The sequence below is a fragment of the Arachis hypogaea genome, chromosome 4, assembly GCF_003086295.3.
Source record: "Arachis hypogaea cultivar Tifrunner chromosome 4, arahy.Tifrunner.gnm2.J5K5, whole genome shotgun sequence".
NCBI classification, from domain to species: Eukaryota; Viridiplantae; Streptophyta; class Magnoliopsida; order Fabales; family Fabaceae; genus Arachis; species Arachis hypogaea.
In genome coordinates this window covers 23,508,259-23,524,970 of record NC_092039.1, presented here as the reverse complement: position 1 = coordinate 23,524,970, position 16,712 = coordinate 23,508,259, and the positions used below count along the sequence as shown (strand labels likewise).

The 16,712-nt window shown below is 34.2% G+C and overlaps 1 long non-coding RNA gene across 2 annotated transcripts; it reads left to right on the top strand.

Annotated features, from left to right (window-relative positions):
- Positions 1 to 96: 96 nt before the first annotated feature.
- On the top strand, positions 97 to 2,562 carry LOC112796533 (uncharacterized). 2 transcript variants are annotated; one of them, XR_003199225.2, is made up of 3 exons: positions 97 to 713; positions 828 to 942; positions 2,171 to 2,562. It is a non-coding gene; the product is annotated as an uncharacterized lncRNA (long non-coding RNA). The 2 variants fall into 2 exon arrangements; XR_003199224.2 differs by having other exon boundaries at positions 2,058 to 2,562.
- The last annotated feature ends 14,150 nt before the right edge of the window (positions 2,563 to 16,712 follow it).

The following is a 16,712-nucleotide window of genomic DNA, read 5'->3' as shown; positions in this document are numbered from 1 at the left end:
ATTTATAATTATTGTTGGATTAAAATTCGTTTTCAATTACTACATTACCTCTATTTTTATTAGAAATTACAAAATCATCCTTATACCTTCCAAAAACTCTAACCCTAAAACCTAATACCTTTAACATCACCAGCTGCCACTCCTTCTTTTTGCACACACCCACACACGCAGAAGAGAAGGAGGGAGGAGCTTGCTACCTCGCCACCGACGTCGTGTCCTGTCACCGTTGTCACCATTGAACTGCCGAACTGAGCTGAGGAAGAGAGAGACCAAAACTGTGCTGGCGGTGAGGGAGAGAGTGATGTACGCGAAGGAGAGGAGGCGCCGCTGTTGCTGCCTCACCGTCACCGTCAATGTCGCCAGAAGGAAAAGACATGCAAGGGAGGAAGGTCGAGAGAAAGAGAGAGCGCATCGTCAAGCAAGATGCATGAGGAGAGAGAGAGTCGCGGAGGGGGATGGAGCTCGTCGTTGCCATGCTTCCATCGCCGCCGATTCGTCACTGCTGTTGCTGGTTTGTCGTCGCCGGAAAAAGGGAAGAGCAAGCGAGAGTGACACCGGAGAAGGGAAGAACAGAGCGGGGAAGGAGAAGAAGGGGTTTCCACCATCGTTGGAGCTCATCATCGAACTGCGGGGACCTCACTGCCGTACCTCTGCCCACCAAAATCATTGCTTGAGCCGTTGCTGTTCGGTTTAGTCGTTTCTCCTTAGTTACAGTAAGCGTTTTCGTTCCGAAACCCTTGAAAATTAGTTTTTGTTATATGTTGCTAAGATTTTTGCGGCGTTATTACCATATAGTTGAGTTTCGGTTCTTGCATGTGCGATTAAAGTTATTACGATTGCTGTGAAAGTGGAGTGGAGTTGAGGTTACGGCTGCCGCTATTACGAGCTGGAAGAAAGAGGGTTTTGATGTGTTTTATAGCTTTCGAGTTTCAACTACTCGAGGTAGGAGCTTTTTCTTAAACTCATTTTACTTTCAAAAATTGTTATAAACTGATATCAGTGCGAAAAATATATCTTTGTGTTTTTGTGAGTCTTATGAATTGAACTGAACTATTATGGATAGATGTAAAAATTTAGCTGATTGATTTATTGATTGATTGAGAAGGCTGATTATTCTAATTTGTTGATTTAGTTTGTTGAGTTGGTTGTTGTTGAACTGGTTGCATGATAATAATGTGTTAGTTCTGAAACTGAAATATGGTGAGTAATTGATGAATTGAGTTGGGTTTATGCTTGGTTTGGAATTATTATGATGATGGTTGGGTTGTGGCTGTTTTCTGATATTTAACACTGAGTGCTGGCTGTAAATTTTGGTTATATTGATAGCATTACTTTGGTTACTTAATTAAATGAATTGAGAATCGTGTTATTTTGATCGTTGTTTAGAAAAGGGTCAGTGATTTGTTGTGGTTGATGGAACCTTTGATGGATAGTAAAGTCCGAATTTTAAGAGAGGTGCTACTAAAATTTTCATAAAAATTAAATATTTTATTTGGAATGTTATTTGAAAATTTTGGATTGAAGAATTATTTTATTTGAATTTGATTTGGCACAACGGAATATTTTAAACTTAGAAATGAAATTAAAATCGGTTTTAGGAACTTGTTTTAAATAAAATGTGATTTTTATGGTTATGTTAAGTTGAGATTTTTAAGAATTATGGGAATACTTTAAAGTTGAACTTCAGAATGAAGTTGAAAGTAATTTTGGGTATTTGATTAAAATCGAGAGTGATTTAAGAATTATGCTTTTGGAGTATTTCAAATGAAATTGAAGAAATGAATTATTAAAATTAATTTGAGACTTCTGATTTGGTGAAAATGACTAAATGAGTTTATAAAAGAAAGATGGATTTAACATTCTAAAGAAATTTGATATTTGAAACATTTGAGTAGGAAGCAAGGGTTGTGGCTTCGTTCTACTTGCTTCGGATTAAGATTTTAAAGGATTGTGGATTTTGATTATGATTAGAAACATCAATGAAATTTGATTTGTGTTTGAATAAGGACGGTGATTGTATTCCTCTTGTGTGTTTGTGAATGTGGCACTGCTTCCAGGAAAAGGTGGTAAGACACTAATCTCACAGAACATTGCCCCCTGAGAATACTTCTAGGAGAAGGTGGTAGGACACTCTCTCACAAAATTATTCCTCTTTGAAATGTGTTTGCAGCGCGGATGTGGAGAAGGTGGTAGGACACTTTTTCTTGGAATATTTCTTCCATGTCTCTCTCTAGTTTTAGGTGGTAGGACACTATCTTATAGAATTTTACGGTATCTAAGAGAAGGTGGTAAGACACTCTTCCACATAACATTTCTCCCTGATTATACCTCAAGGAGAAAGTTAATAAGACACTCTCTCACGAAATTATTCTTCTTGGAGATATGCAACAGAGAGACTGATCCGAAAGTTGTCGACCAGATTTATGTCAGATTTAGCAGAATAATCGACACATGAGCTTACAGCCTGTAAGACAGACATGCATCTATGTGACATTATTTGAGTATAAATATTGTACTTGATTTATCCATGTAAATATTTTTGTTTAGCTGCTAATTGAATATATGTGACATAAAAAATAGAAAATTGATAAGAAAAATTTTAAAAAATACATTGATAATATATATTATTTATTAGGTACTTATTTAAACTGACATTAAAAAATAAATATACTAGATGTATACAGGGACGCACATAAGGGGGCGAGTGGCGGCCTCGGCTCCCCAACTTTTTTTAATAATAATAAGTTATTATGTATAATTTGATTTTTTAAAAAAATTATTTAGTATTTAGTCTAGTATAAATAAAAGTCTAGTTTAATTTAAATATTAATAATTTTTAATATTTAAAAAGTAAGTAACAATATTAAAGAAATCTGAAAAAGATATTATTACTAATATTTTTTAATTAAATAAAAATTTTTAAATCTCATAAAGTGATTTTTTTTTGTGGCCGTCTTTTTTTATTTATTTAATATTAATTCTCTCAATTTCAACTGCTACAATTAAGAGATCTTTTTTAACTATGAATATTGTGAAAAATAACTTAGAAACAAAATAAAAGATGAATTTCTTGCTAATTGTCTTTCAATTATATTGAAAAGAAAATAACTAAAATATTTGACACAAATTCTATTATTGGTAAATTTTATGATACGAAGAATCGACCACTCCATTAGTAAAAAGTATACACATATTTTTTATTTTAAAATATATTTTCTATCGGTATATTTTTGTAATACATTTTATATTATATTATTTTTTTACATAATTTTTAATATTATATGTATTATTGGCCCCCATAATATCATTTCTAGATCCGTTCATGGATGTATATTAAAATTAGTTATTAAAATTAATTATTAACAAAAATACACATTGAAATAAAAAATAAATTAAACTAACACGTGGTCGTACATAAATATAGGGTAAAAAATGTATTTAAGCCAAGGAGAGAAGTTTATTACGCATATAAGCCAAACAAGAATCTGATGCAAGAATCAGCCAAAGCACATTTTAATGTAATTCGAAACAACTTTATTCGAATTACATTCCTTAATAATTCGAATCAATACAGCTCGAATTATTCCCAACTATTGCGTACAAGTAATTCGAATCAACTTGGAACAAATTATAAAAGCATAATTCGAATTATATCAATTCGAATTAGTAGGACACGTGAGTAGGAGGAAGTTCGAATCAAATTGATTCGAATTACTCACATTTCAAATCAAATGGTAATTCGAATTACACATTGTACAATAAGATACTAGAAAAAATACTATATAATATAAAAAAAATACTAAAAGAAGTATAAAATAAGATTATAGTAAATTAATTTTAGTATAAATTATTAAATATAAATTAATTTTAACTCCTATTAGTACATTGAATTAAAAATAACATATAAAAATGTACTTGTATTTATTAAATTTTAATAACATATAAAAATTTAATGACTTTTTAAATATTTTTTTTTATAATAGGAGTATATTTTTATATACTTTAAATACTTTATATAAAAATGTACTTATATTTATCATACAAAAATAAAGTGTTGTGCCAATATAATAATATTATAATATTTTAAATCAATTTTTTTAAGATTTTAGATTAAAAGCAGCACATAAAAAAGCATTATTGGTATTTTAAAGCTAACTTAATTAAAAAAGATAGAACTGTATATTTTAGGATTTTATGTACATAATTAGGCTAATTTTTTTTAATATTGATCAAAGATGTGTGTTACACTATGTTATTTGGTTTCAGGTAAGTTTTACTCTACTATAATTTTTTTTTTACTTTTCAGAAAACACAAATCTAAAAAATTTCTAAAAAATTGATTCGAACTTCCTCCTACTCACGTGTCCTACTAATTCGAATTGATACAATTCGAATTATGCTTTTATAATTCGTTCCAAGTTGATTCGAATTACTTGTACGCAATGGTTGGGAATAATTCGAGCTGTATTGATTCGAATTATTAAGGAATGTAATTCGAATAAAGTTGTTTCGAATTACATTAAAGTGTGCTTTGGCCGATTCTTGTATCAAATTCTTGTTTGGCTTATATGCGTAATAAACTTCTCTCCTTGGCTTAAATGCATTTTTTACCCATAAATATATGCATATGATATTTTTTATAAAAAAATATTTCAAAAACTTTTGCAAACATATATTTTACTAATTTTAGAAATATTCATGTAAAAAAAAAAAGAGATATATGGTTAAAATAAGCAATGTGAAACGTCATATATGACACAAGCTAAGCCAGTTTAGTCACTTTCTCTTGATTAGCGTTTTGAACTTGAAGACTTCTTTCAGAGCTCTCTTTTCATTCTTTTTTTTTTCTTCGATAGACGATAGGTACATCCGGGCTGAAGATAACTTCACGCGCTTATTGGTGGTTATTAATATTAAAATTATTAAATAATTAATTAATTAGTTAATATCTCGAAGTCTGAAAACCACATCCAAATTAGTGTTATCTTTTTTTTTGTTTTTTTAAAGGAGGCGCCCGGGGGGGGGGGGGGGTGTTAATAAGTTTTATTTCTTGGAAGTGAATGGTGGACTTTATTTTGTGTTCCTTATTTAGTCAAAGAATGCATGCATGAACAACTATACGGCCTTTCAATTTCATATCTTACTGTGTGTATTATTTCACTCCAAGAGAGGGTGCATGGTGGGGTTAATGACATTATAATTTCAAACAATGCATGAACTGTCTTTAATTAGTGATGTGGTTGGGTGATTAATATATATTATAATTATTATTAAATGACTCATTGAATGAGTTCCTAGGTTCATTTTGGTATTAACATACCTTAATCTTTTTTATTTGAAAATCATGATAAGTAAAACTATCCGAAATGGAGACTCCAACATCTCAAACTTTGATAAGAGGGGTTAGCACTCTTCTAGTACATTCCCATGGTAATTTACTATGGGTTCAAGAAGCATAAATTAAAATGAAAATTTTATAGAGAAAAATTTGGTATAAGTTAGGATAGGAGATAGCAAGAAGTTAAATAAAAAAATCTGATGATAAAAGGGTAGTGAAAGTGGAGAAAAAATTTAAAAAAGAAAGGAAACAAAATTAAGGGTAGAAAAAGAGGAGGATTTACAAAAAAATAGGGAGCGGACACACACCTATTAAGAAGGAAAATATAAAAAAAAAACAAGAAAAAAGTATCAAATAAAGAAGAAGTAAAGCATACAATATTCAGAGAGAGAAGGAAAAGAATGACTCTAAAACAAATGATGATAGTTAGTAATATAGATGATTCGAAAAGAAAAGAAAAGAAGAAGAAGAAGAAGCAAAAAGAATCTAAAAATTGGACTTTTAATTAGGTTTATAATGTAGTGATGAAAAAAGTTGTTATTACTACATTTTAGACATTTAGTAATATTTATTTCTTAACATTTGTTAAAATATTAGTAATTATCTTAAAATTAAATTTTAGGTAACATTTAAACTTAAATGTTAGTAAATACGTCTAATTTTTTAAAAAACTTCAAAAAAATGTTACATATTTTCAATTAGTTAACCACGCGTGTTCTCACCTTCACTTTTATTGTCAGTGTTCTAAAACGGTGAAACCACCTCTCCGTTCTCCTCAATTTCTTGACCACTCTCTTCAATTTGTCGCTCCCCTTATCGATCTCATGATTCGCAAATGGAAACCACAATCGCGTGTTCTGCACTGAATTCTCCTCTTAATCCTCTTCAATCTCTTGCTCCTCCTCTTCAATCTCTCCTTTACCACTATCATCAAAGCCGCCATCGCCGTCATCGTCACCGTAAAGGTGAGATCTCTGTTCTAGGATTTAAATTGAAAACTCTCAAGATACGTAGAATTTAATCTATTGTTTTATGTTTGTGTTCTTGTTTCTAAAGTTAATCTCATTGAATTAAATTTATGTTTTCTGAAAATGGTTTTTGTTAATTTTACGCTTCACTACTCATTTCAATCATTTTGAAAATGAAAAGGTTGATTTAATAGATTTACAAGTCTTTTATGTTTGTTCTCTTATTTGATTTTACAGTAAGCTTTTCATCAATATCATACAATAAAATTTTTTGTTGTAGATCGAAGAAAAACTTTAATTACACAAATAACTTCTCTTATCCTTCACTAAATTTGTTTTCTCATTTGGCTTCTCAATTATAAATAAAAATTATATTTAATGAATTTTCATTGTTTTGCAAATGAATGCATATGTTATATTTGACGAAAAATTCAAATTTTTTTAGAATCAATCTTTTTAGGAAAGTTATTTGTGCTTTTGGGAGTACATTTAAATTTTTGATGAAATGCTTTAAAGAATTTTATGTTACTATATATCTTATATCTTATAACTTTTTGATGGTGTGTTTGTTTGTTTTGGTGGAAAGTTTCATGAATAAACTACATGTATAAAATTACACCCTGTGTTTATCATGAAAATTTTCATATCAATTTAGCCCCAATGTATTAGGATAAGTGTGCTACCTAGTTAACTAACTAGTTAATTAATGTTTTTTAGATTTTATGTCAACTTAAAAATATGCCACTAGATAAATGCTAAACACAATGATTCTTAGTTTTCTTTCCTATCCGCAGAAACCTACAAGCCTATTGATGAGCGGATATTTTGTACGCTTTTTGGGGGTAATTTCATGTAGATTTTAGCATGTTTTAGTTAGTTTTTAGTAGAATAATATTAGTTTTTAGGCAAAAATCATATTTCTGGACTTTACTATGAGTTTGTGTGTTTTTCTGTGATTTCAGGTATTTTCTGACTGAAATTGAGGGAGCTGAGCAAAAATCTGACTTAGGCTGAAAAAGGACTGCTGATGCTGTTGGATCCTGACCTCCCTGCACTCGAAATGGATTTTCTGGAGCTACAGGAGTCCAATTGACGCGCTCTCAACGGCGTTGGAAAGTAGACATCCAGGGCTTTCCAGCAATATATAATAGTCCATACTTTGAGCGAGGATAGACGACGTAACTTGGCGTTAAACGCCAAGTTCATGCTGCTGTCTGGAGTTAAACGCCAGAAAAACGTCATTATCCGGAGTTGAACGCCCAAAACACGTCACAACCTGAAGTTTGACGCCAAGAAAGGCCTCCACACGTGAAAAGCTTTAGTCTCAGCCCCAGCACACACCAAGTGGGCCCCAGAAGTGGATTTCTGCACCAATTATCTTAGTTTATTCATTTTTTGTAAACCTAGGGTACTAGTTTACTATTTAAACAACTTTTACAGACTTATCTTGTACCTCATGACATTTTCAGATCTAAATTACATACTCTTTGACGGCATGAGTCTCTAAACCCCATTGTTGGGGGTGAGGAGCTCTGCAGCGTCTCGATGATTTAATATAATTCCTTTGTTTTCCATTCAAACACGCTTGTTCTTATCTAAGATGTTCATTCGCGCTTAACTGTGGAGAAGGTGATGATCCGTGACACTCATCACCTTCCTCAACCCATGAACGTGTGCCTGACAACCACCTCCGTTCTACATCAGACTGAATGAATGTCTCTTAGATTCCCCAACAGAATCTTCGTGGTATAAGCCGGATTGATGGCGGCATTCATGAGAATCCGGAAAGTCTAAACCTTGTCTGTGGTATTCCGAGTAGGATTCCGGGATTGAATGACTGTGACGTGCTTCAAACTTTAACCTGCTGGGCGTTAGTGACAGACGCAAAAGAGTGATTCTATTCCAGTAGGAGCGGGAACCAACCGTTGATTAGCCGTACTGTGACAGAGTGCGTGCATAGTTTTCACTGCGAGGATGGGAAGTAGCCATTGACAACGGTGACACCCTACATAGAGCTTGCCATGGAAGGAACCTGCGTGTGAGAAGAGGATTTCAAGGAAGAGTTGAAGTCAGAGGACAAAGCATCTCCAAAACTCCAACATATTCCCCAGTACTGAAAATCAAGTAACTCTATTATTTTAACTTACAATTTTATGAAATTTGTAGTTTGGCTTTTTACAAATAAATCCAAATAACTTCTTTAGCCTCCTGACTAAGATTAATAAAATAAGCATTGATTGCTTCAAACCAATAATCTCTGTGGATTCGACCCTTACTCACGTAAGGTATTACTTGGACGACCCAGTACACTTGCTGGTTAGTTGAACGGAATTGTGTCCACTCATGCCAATTTCTTAAATTCCATAATTTTACAATGATACCAAAAGGCACAAAATAGTGATCACAATTTCGTCCACCAAGTTTTTGGCGCCGTTGCCGGGGATTATTGAGTTTGGACAATTGAAGGTTTATTTTATTTCTTAGATTAGGAATAATTTATTTTGCGTTTTTATTCTTAATTTTCGTGAGTTTTAGTGTCTTGTTCTAAGTTTGGTGTCAATTGCATGTCTCATATTTTTCTTTAAAATTTTCGACTTGTGTCTTTGTTCTTCATTGATTTTCAAGTTGTTCTTGTTTATTTTTCTTGTTTGATCTTGAGTTTTTCTTGTTCTGTATCTTTTCTTGTTTTTCTTTTACTAATCCAAAGCATTAATCTTTCAAAAAGAATATACCTGCCCAGAACAATTGTTACCTTTTCTGCCCATTTGGCTAGAATAGAAGGGTCATATTCTTGACAAGGGAGCACCAATACTTTTAAAAAAAATCTTTTTCAAAAATAATTTTTCTTAATTTAATCTTGTGCCAAACTCCAAGTTTGGTGTTTTATTATTAATTTTTATAATTTTCGAAAATTTTCTTAAAGTTTTCTAAAAATTTTAAGTTTGGTGTTCTTTCTTTTGTTCTTGGTGTTCTTGTGAATCTTCAAGGTGTTCTTGAGTTTTTCTTGTGTCTTGATCTTAAAATTTTTAAGTTTGGTGTTCCTTGGTGTTTTCCCTCCAAAAATTTTCGAAAATTAAGGAGCATTAGATCTAAAAATTTTAAGTCTTGTGTCTTTTGTGTGTTTTTCTCTTTCATCATAAAATTCAAAATTCAAAAAATTTTATATTTTCTAACTAATTTTGAACCACTTTTTCGAAATTTTTATATAAATTTCAGATTTTAATTTCAAATTTTTCGAAAAAAAAAAAATTTTCAAAAAAAAAAAAAAATAATAATAATAATAAATAAATTTTTAACTCCTTTTTATATATTGTTTTTACTTATTCCATTTTTTTCTAAATCAACATATAAATTATCTCTTGTGTTCCAATTCTAAAGTAAGTATGAATGGACAAGACAAGAGGACCCTGGGGTCATATGCTAACCCCACTACTGCTTCATATGGGAGTAGTATTTGTATACCCTCCATTGGAGTTAGTAGCTTTGAGCTGAATCCTCAGCTCATTATCATGGTGCAGCAAAACTGCCAGTACTCTGGTCTTCCACATGAAGAACCTACAGAGTTTCTGGCACAATTTCTGCAAATTGCTGATACAGTACATGATAAGGAAGTAGATCAGGATGTCTACAGACTATTACTGTTTCCATTTGCTGTAAAAGATCAAGCTAAGAGGTGGTTAAATAACCAGCCTAAGAACAGCATAAAAACATGGAAACAGCTGTCAGAAAAATTCCTGAATCACTATTTCCCTCCCAAACGGATGACACAGCTAAGGCTAAGCATCCAAGGCTTCAAACAAGGAGATAATGAATCCCTTTATGATGCATGGGAGAGATACAGAGAGTTGCTAAGAAAATGCCCCTCTGAAATGTTTTCGGAATGGGTGCAATTAGACATCTTCTACTATGGGCTTACAGAAAAAGCTCAGATTTCTCTAGACCACTCAGCTGGTGGATCTATACATATGAGAAAAACAATTGAAGAGGCTCAAGAGCTTATTGATACAGTTGCCAGAAATCAACATCTGTACTTAAGCAATGAATCTTTCAGGAAAGAAGAAGCTAAAACAGTAACTGCAGAACTCAGTCCAGTGGATCAGGCTAATGAGTTTAATCAGCAATTAGACTTTCTAACTCAGCAGCTAGCCGAATTCAAGGAAATGTTACAGGAAACAAGAATGGCTAACAGGAACATGGAAGTACAATTAAAGCAGACAGAAAAACAACTGTCAAGACAAATAACAGAAGAATGTCAAGCAGTTCAATTAAGAAGTGGGAAAACATTAAATACCTCACTTCAAAGCAGCAGGAAACCAAGAAATAAACAAGTGGATACTCAAAATCCTCCTGAAGACAGTCCGAGCCCAGAAAGGGACAAAGCTGGTGCTGAACGCCCAAACCATGCTCATTCCTGGCGTTCAACGCCAGAAACAAGCATGGATCTGGCGTTGAACGCCCAAAAGAAACATGGTTTTGGCGTTCAAACGCCAGAAACAAGCAGGGAGGTGGCGTTTAACGCCACCCCAGCTTCCACCCCTGGTATTCAAACGCCAGTGGGTGATCAGTCACATACAAGTGCTGATAACAATCCTTCTAAAAAGGCTTCCCAACCCACTTCTGTAGGTAATAAACCTGCAGCAACTAAAGTTGAGGAATACAAAGCCAAAATGCCTTATCCTCAAAAACTCCGCCAAGCGGAACAGGATAAGCAATTTGCCCGCTTTGCAGACTATCTCAGAACTCTTGAAATAAAGATTCCGTTTGCAGAAGCACTTGAGCAAATACCTTCTTATGCTAAGTTCATGAAAGAGATATTAAGTCATAAGAAGGATTGGAGGGAAACTGAAACAGTTTACCTCACTGAAGAATGCAGTGCAGTCATTCTAAAAAGCTTACCTGAGAAGCTTAAAGATCCTGGGAGCTTTATGATACCATGCACATTAGAAGGTGTTTGTACCAAGCAAGCTTTATGCGATCTTGGGGCAAGTATCAACCTAATACCTGCATCTACTATCAGAAAGCTTGGTTTAACTGAAGAAATCAAACCAACCAGGATATGTCTTCAACTTGCTGATGGCTCCATTAAATACCCATCAGGCGTGATTGAGGACATGATAGTCAAGGTTGGGCCATTTGCCTTTCCTACTGACTTTGTGGTGCTGGAAATGGAGGAGCACAAGAGTGCAACTCTCATTCTAGGAAGACCTTTCCTAGCAACTGGCCGAACCCTCATTGATGTCCAAAAAGGGGAAGTAACCTTGAGAGTCAATGAGGAAGAGTTCAAGCTGAATGTTGTTAAAGCCATGCAACATCCAGACACCCCAAATGACTGCATGAGTGTTGATATTATTGACTCTCTGGTAAGAGAGGTCAATATGGCTGAGAGTCTCGAATCAGAGCTAGAGGAATTTAGACTCAATGCTTTCGAAAATGCAAAGATTTACAAAGAGAAAGCGAAAAGATGGCATGATAAGAAATTGTCATCCAGAGTCTTTGATCCGGGGCAGAAAGTTCTGCTATTCAATTCTAGGCTCAGATTATTCCCTGGGAAATTAAAATCCCGGTGGAGAAGTCCATATGTCATTACAAACGTATCACCATATGGATACATAGAGCTTCAGGATAATGACTCTAACAAAAAGTTCATTGTTAATGGACAAAGAGTCAAACATTATCTTAAGGGCAATTTTGAGCAAGAATGCTCAAAACTGAGACTTGATTAAAACTCAGTCCAGCTAATGACATTAAAGAAGCGCTTGCTGGGAGGCAACCCAGCCACTCACAAAATATAATTTTATTTGATCTAGTTTTACAGGTAGATGCTAGAGTATCTTCAAAAGGTGAAATAGCAATTGATTGAAGTCACAGAGTTACAAGGAAAATTGGAAGCTCACTGGCGTGAAAAAGCCAGTAAGAAACAATTTGGGCGTTGAACGCCCATGAGAAGCACCCACTGGGCGTTTAACGCCAGTAAGGGTAGCATCTGGGCGTTAAACGCCAGAAAGATGCATCAGCTGGGCGTCGAACGCCCAGAAGAAGCAGCATTTGGGCGTTAAACGCCCAAACCATGCAGCAGTTGGGCGTTTAACGCCAGGATGGTGGGGAGGAGGTAAAATTCGTTTTTCTTTACAATTTTTCTAAATTTTTATGTTTCAATTCATGATTTCTTGCATAAACATGTTTCAAAATGTCACCCTTCAAAATCAAATTGGTTTTCTAAAGAACCCTAATTTCTAAAATCCCTTTTTCAAAAATATCAAATGTATCTTAACTCATAAACATAAATCTTTTTCCAATCCAATTCTTTTTCAAATATTTTTAATTTCTTCTCATATCTTTTTCAACTCATCTTATCTTTATTTGAAAAATGCCTTTCCTTCTACTCCTCTCCTTTCCTTTCTTTTGCTTGAGGACAAGCAAACCTCTAAGTTTGGTGTGATTTGCCATGATCACTGAGCTAAAACTCATTAAGATCATGGCACCTAAGAGAACAGGAAGAGCAAGGATGTGAACTTAAGGGAGCTGAAGCGTCAGAAATTAATTCTTGAAGGCACCCCACAGACTAGAGGAACATCCACTTCCCAAAATACAGGTTGTTAAGTTCTAATTCCAGCTTTAACTCTGTGATAGTATGATTATAGGATTTTACCTTAGAAGTTATATAGTAGTAGTAGTAATTAGTATGTCTATTTTGATTTTATTTCCAATTAAGCTATAATTTATTTTTCTCAACATCATTAGGCATGAATAAAGTAGTAGATTTTTTTTAGAATAAAGAAGTAATCTATATTTTTCGAGTTCTTAATAATAAAATTTATAATTAATTATATGTGGTGGCAATACTTTTTGTTCTCTGAATGAATGCTTGAACAGTGCATAATATGTACTTTGAATTTGATGAATATTGGCTCCTGAAAGAATGATGAACAAAGAGAAATGTTATTGATGATCTGAAAAAAAAATCATGAAATTGATTCTTGAAGCAAGAAAAAGCAGTGAAAAAAAAAAAGAGACGAAAAAAAAAAAAAGAAAAGAAAGAAAAAGAAAAAGCCAATAGCCCTTAAAACCAAAAGGCAAGGGTAGCAAGGATCCAAGGCTTTGAGCATCAATGGATAGGAGGGCCCAAAGAAGTTAAATCCAGGCCTAAGCGGTTAAATCAAGCTGTCCCTAACCATGTGCTTGTGTCATGAAGGTCCAAGTGAAAAGCTTGAGACTGAGTGGTTAAAGTCGTGATCCAAAGCAAAAGAGTGTGCTTAAGAGCTCTGGACACCACTAACTGGGGACTCTAGCAAAGCTGAGTCACAATCTGAAAAGGTTCACCCAGTTATGTGTCTGTGGCATTTGTGTATCTGGTGGTAATACTGGAAGACAAAGTGCTTAGGGCCACGGCCAAGACTCATAAGTAGCTGTGTTCAAGAATCAACATGCTTAACTAGGAGAGTCAATAACACTATCCGAAATTCTGAGTTCCTAAGGATGCCAATCATTCTGAAAATTTAAAGATACAGGGAGATGCCAAAACTGTTCAGAGACAAAAAGCTACAAGCCCCGCTCATCTAATAAGACTCTGAGCTTCATTTAAAATTCGAGAATATCATTACTTCTTTATTTCTGTTAAAACCTATTTTATTCATCTAGTTGCTTGAGGACAAGCAACAGTTTAAGTTTGGTGTTGTGATGAGCGGATATTTTGTACGCTTTTTGGGGGTAATTTCATGTAGATTTTAGCATGTTTTAGTTAGTTTTTAGTAGAATAATATTAGTTTTTAGGCAAAAATCATATTTCTGGACTTTACTATGAGTTTGTGTGTTTTTCTGTGATTTCAGGTATTTTCTGACTGAAATTGAGGGAGCTGAGCAAAAATCTGACTTAGGCTGAAAAAGGACTGCTGATGCTGTTGGATCCTGACCTCCCTGCACTCGAAATGGATTTTCTGGAGCTACAGGAGTCCAATTGACGCGCTCTCAACGGCGTTGGAAAGTAGACATCCAGGGCTTTTCAGCAATATATAATAGTCCATACTTTGAGCGAGGATAGACGACGTAACTTGGCGTTAAACGCCAAGTTCATGCTGCTGTCTGGAGTTAAACGCCAGAAAAACGTCATTATCCGGAGTTGAACGCCCAAAACACGTCACAACCTGAAGTTTGACGCCAAGAAAGGCCTCCACACGTGAAAAGCTTTAGTCTCAGCCCCAGCACACACCAAGTGGGCCCCAGAAGTGGATTTCTGCACCAATTATCTTAGTTTATTCATTTTTTGTAAACCTAGGGTACTAGTTTACTATTTAAACAACTTTTACAGACTTATCTTGTACCTCATGACATTTTCAGATCTGAATTACATACTCTTTGACGGCATGAGTCTCTAAACCCCATTGTTGGGGGTGAGGAGCTCTGCAGCGTCTCGATGATTTAATATAATTCCTTTGTTTTCCATTCAAACACGCTTGTTCTTATCTAAGATGTTCATTCGCGCTTAACTGTGGAGAAGGTGATGATCCGTGACACTCATCACCTTCCTCAACCCATGAACGTGTGCCTGACAACCACCTCCGTTCTACATCAGACTGAATGAATGTCTCTTAGATTCCCCAACAGAATCTTCGTGGTATAAGCCGGATTGATGGCGGCATTCATGAGAATTCGGAAAGTCTAAACCTTGTCTGTGGTATTCCGAGTAGGATTCCGGGATTGAATGACTGTGACGTGCTTCAAACTTTAACCTGCTGGGCGTTAGTGACAGACGCAAAAGAGTGATTCTATTCCAGTAGGAGCGGGAACCAACCGGTGATTAGCCGTACTGTGACAGAGTGCGTGCATAGTTTTCACTGCGAGGATGGGAAGTAGCCATTGACAACGGTGACACCCTACATAGAGCTTGCCATGGAAGGAACCTGCGTGTGAGAAGAGGATTTCAAGGAAGAGTTGAAGTCAGAGGACAAAGCATCTCCAAAACTCCAACATATTCCCCAGTACTGAAAATCAAGTAACTCTATTATTTTAACTTACAATTTTATGAAATTTGTAGTTTGGCTTTTTACAAATAAATCCAAATAACTTCTTTAGCCTCCTGACTAAGATTAATAAAATAAGCATTGATTGCTTCAAACCAATAATCTCTGTGGATTCGACCCTTACTCACGTAAGGTATTACTTGGACGACCCAGTACACTTGCTGGTTAGTTGAACGGAATTGTGTCCACTCATGCCAATTTCTTAAATTCCATAATTTTACAATGATACCAAAAGGCACAAAATAGTGATCACAATTTCGTCCACCACCTATCATTGCAATTTTTTAATGCTAATTAATAGTGACTTATATTTAATTAATTTTGGCAACCTTGGCGGGTGTTAAATGGTTGTATTTCTGAATTAGAGACTTGTTTATTAACATCCATGGCTTATTGTTATGGCATATTAAAAAAAGAAACTTTAATTGCACAAATAACATCTCTTATTTTTTGTTGGTTATTTTTTTTATTTGACTTCTCAATTATAGCTAAAAAGTTATAGTTAAGGATTTTTATTGTTATGCGAATGAATATATATGTTGTGTTTGACAATAAATTCAAATATTTTTAGTATAATTTATTTTTATAAAAGTTCTTTAAATTTTTGGAAGTGCATTTAAGGTATTTAAAGAAATGTCTCAAAAAACTTTGTTACTATATATTTTAAAAAAACCTAGACATAGTACAATTTAAGAGAGTCTGCTTCACCTTATGATTTAATATCAAAATATAGTACAATATTACTATCATGATTTTATAGTAAGAGATTCTGATCAATGTAATGCATATTCTTATCAAAGTAGGTCTCGGTGCTCTGCCTGGCCTAATTCCTTTCATAATCTGTGGACTACTCAATGTGCCATTTACAAAGGTGATACAAAAGTCTCAGTCTCAGTTCATGTTAACACAAGATGAGCGCTTATGATCAACTTCAGAGATACTTACAGCATGAGATATCAATTACAATCATGGAGCAATTGGTTGAATTGCTTGGCACGAAAGAATTTATATGGTTGTCTAAGACACAGATCATGAAGGGTTATGAATAAATTCTTTATTGGATTTCTCCTACAATTGTTTTTGCTGTTGTCTTCCTATGATGTGTTCTGTTTCATAGTGCTCCATTGGATGCAGGGATAATTTTTACCATTCTTGCAACATTGAGGATCATCATGTCATAATCGGTTAGGATGATCCTTGAGACTTTCTCTATTCTTATCCAAGTTATGGTATCTTTCGACCGGCTCAATACCTTTTTGCTTGCTGAAGAGTTAGGCATTAATGAAATTGTAAGGAGTGTTAAGCAAATTCCAATTGGTGACAATATTTCTGTAGAAATTGAAGGTAGAAACTTTACTTGGGATCAAAGATCAGTGTCCCCAACTATTT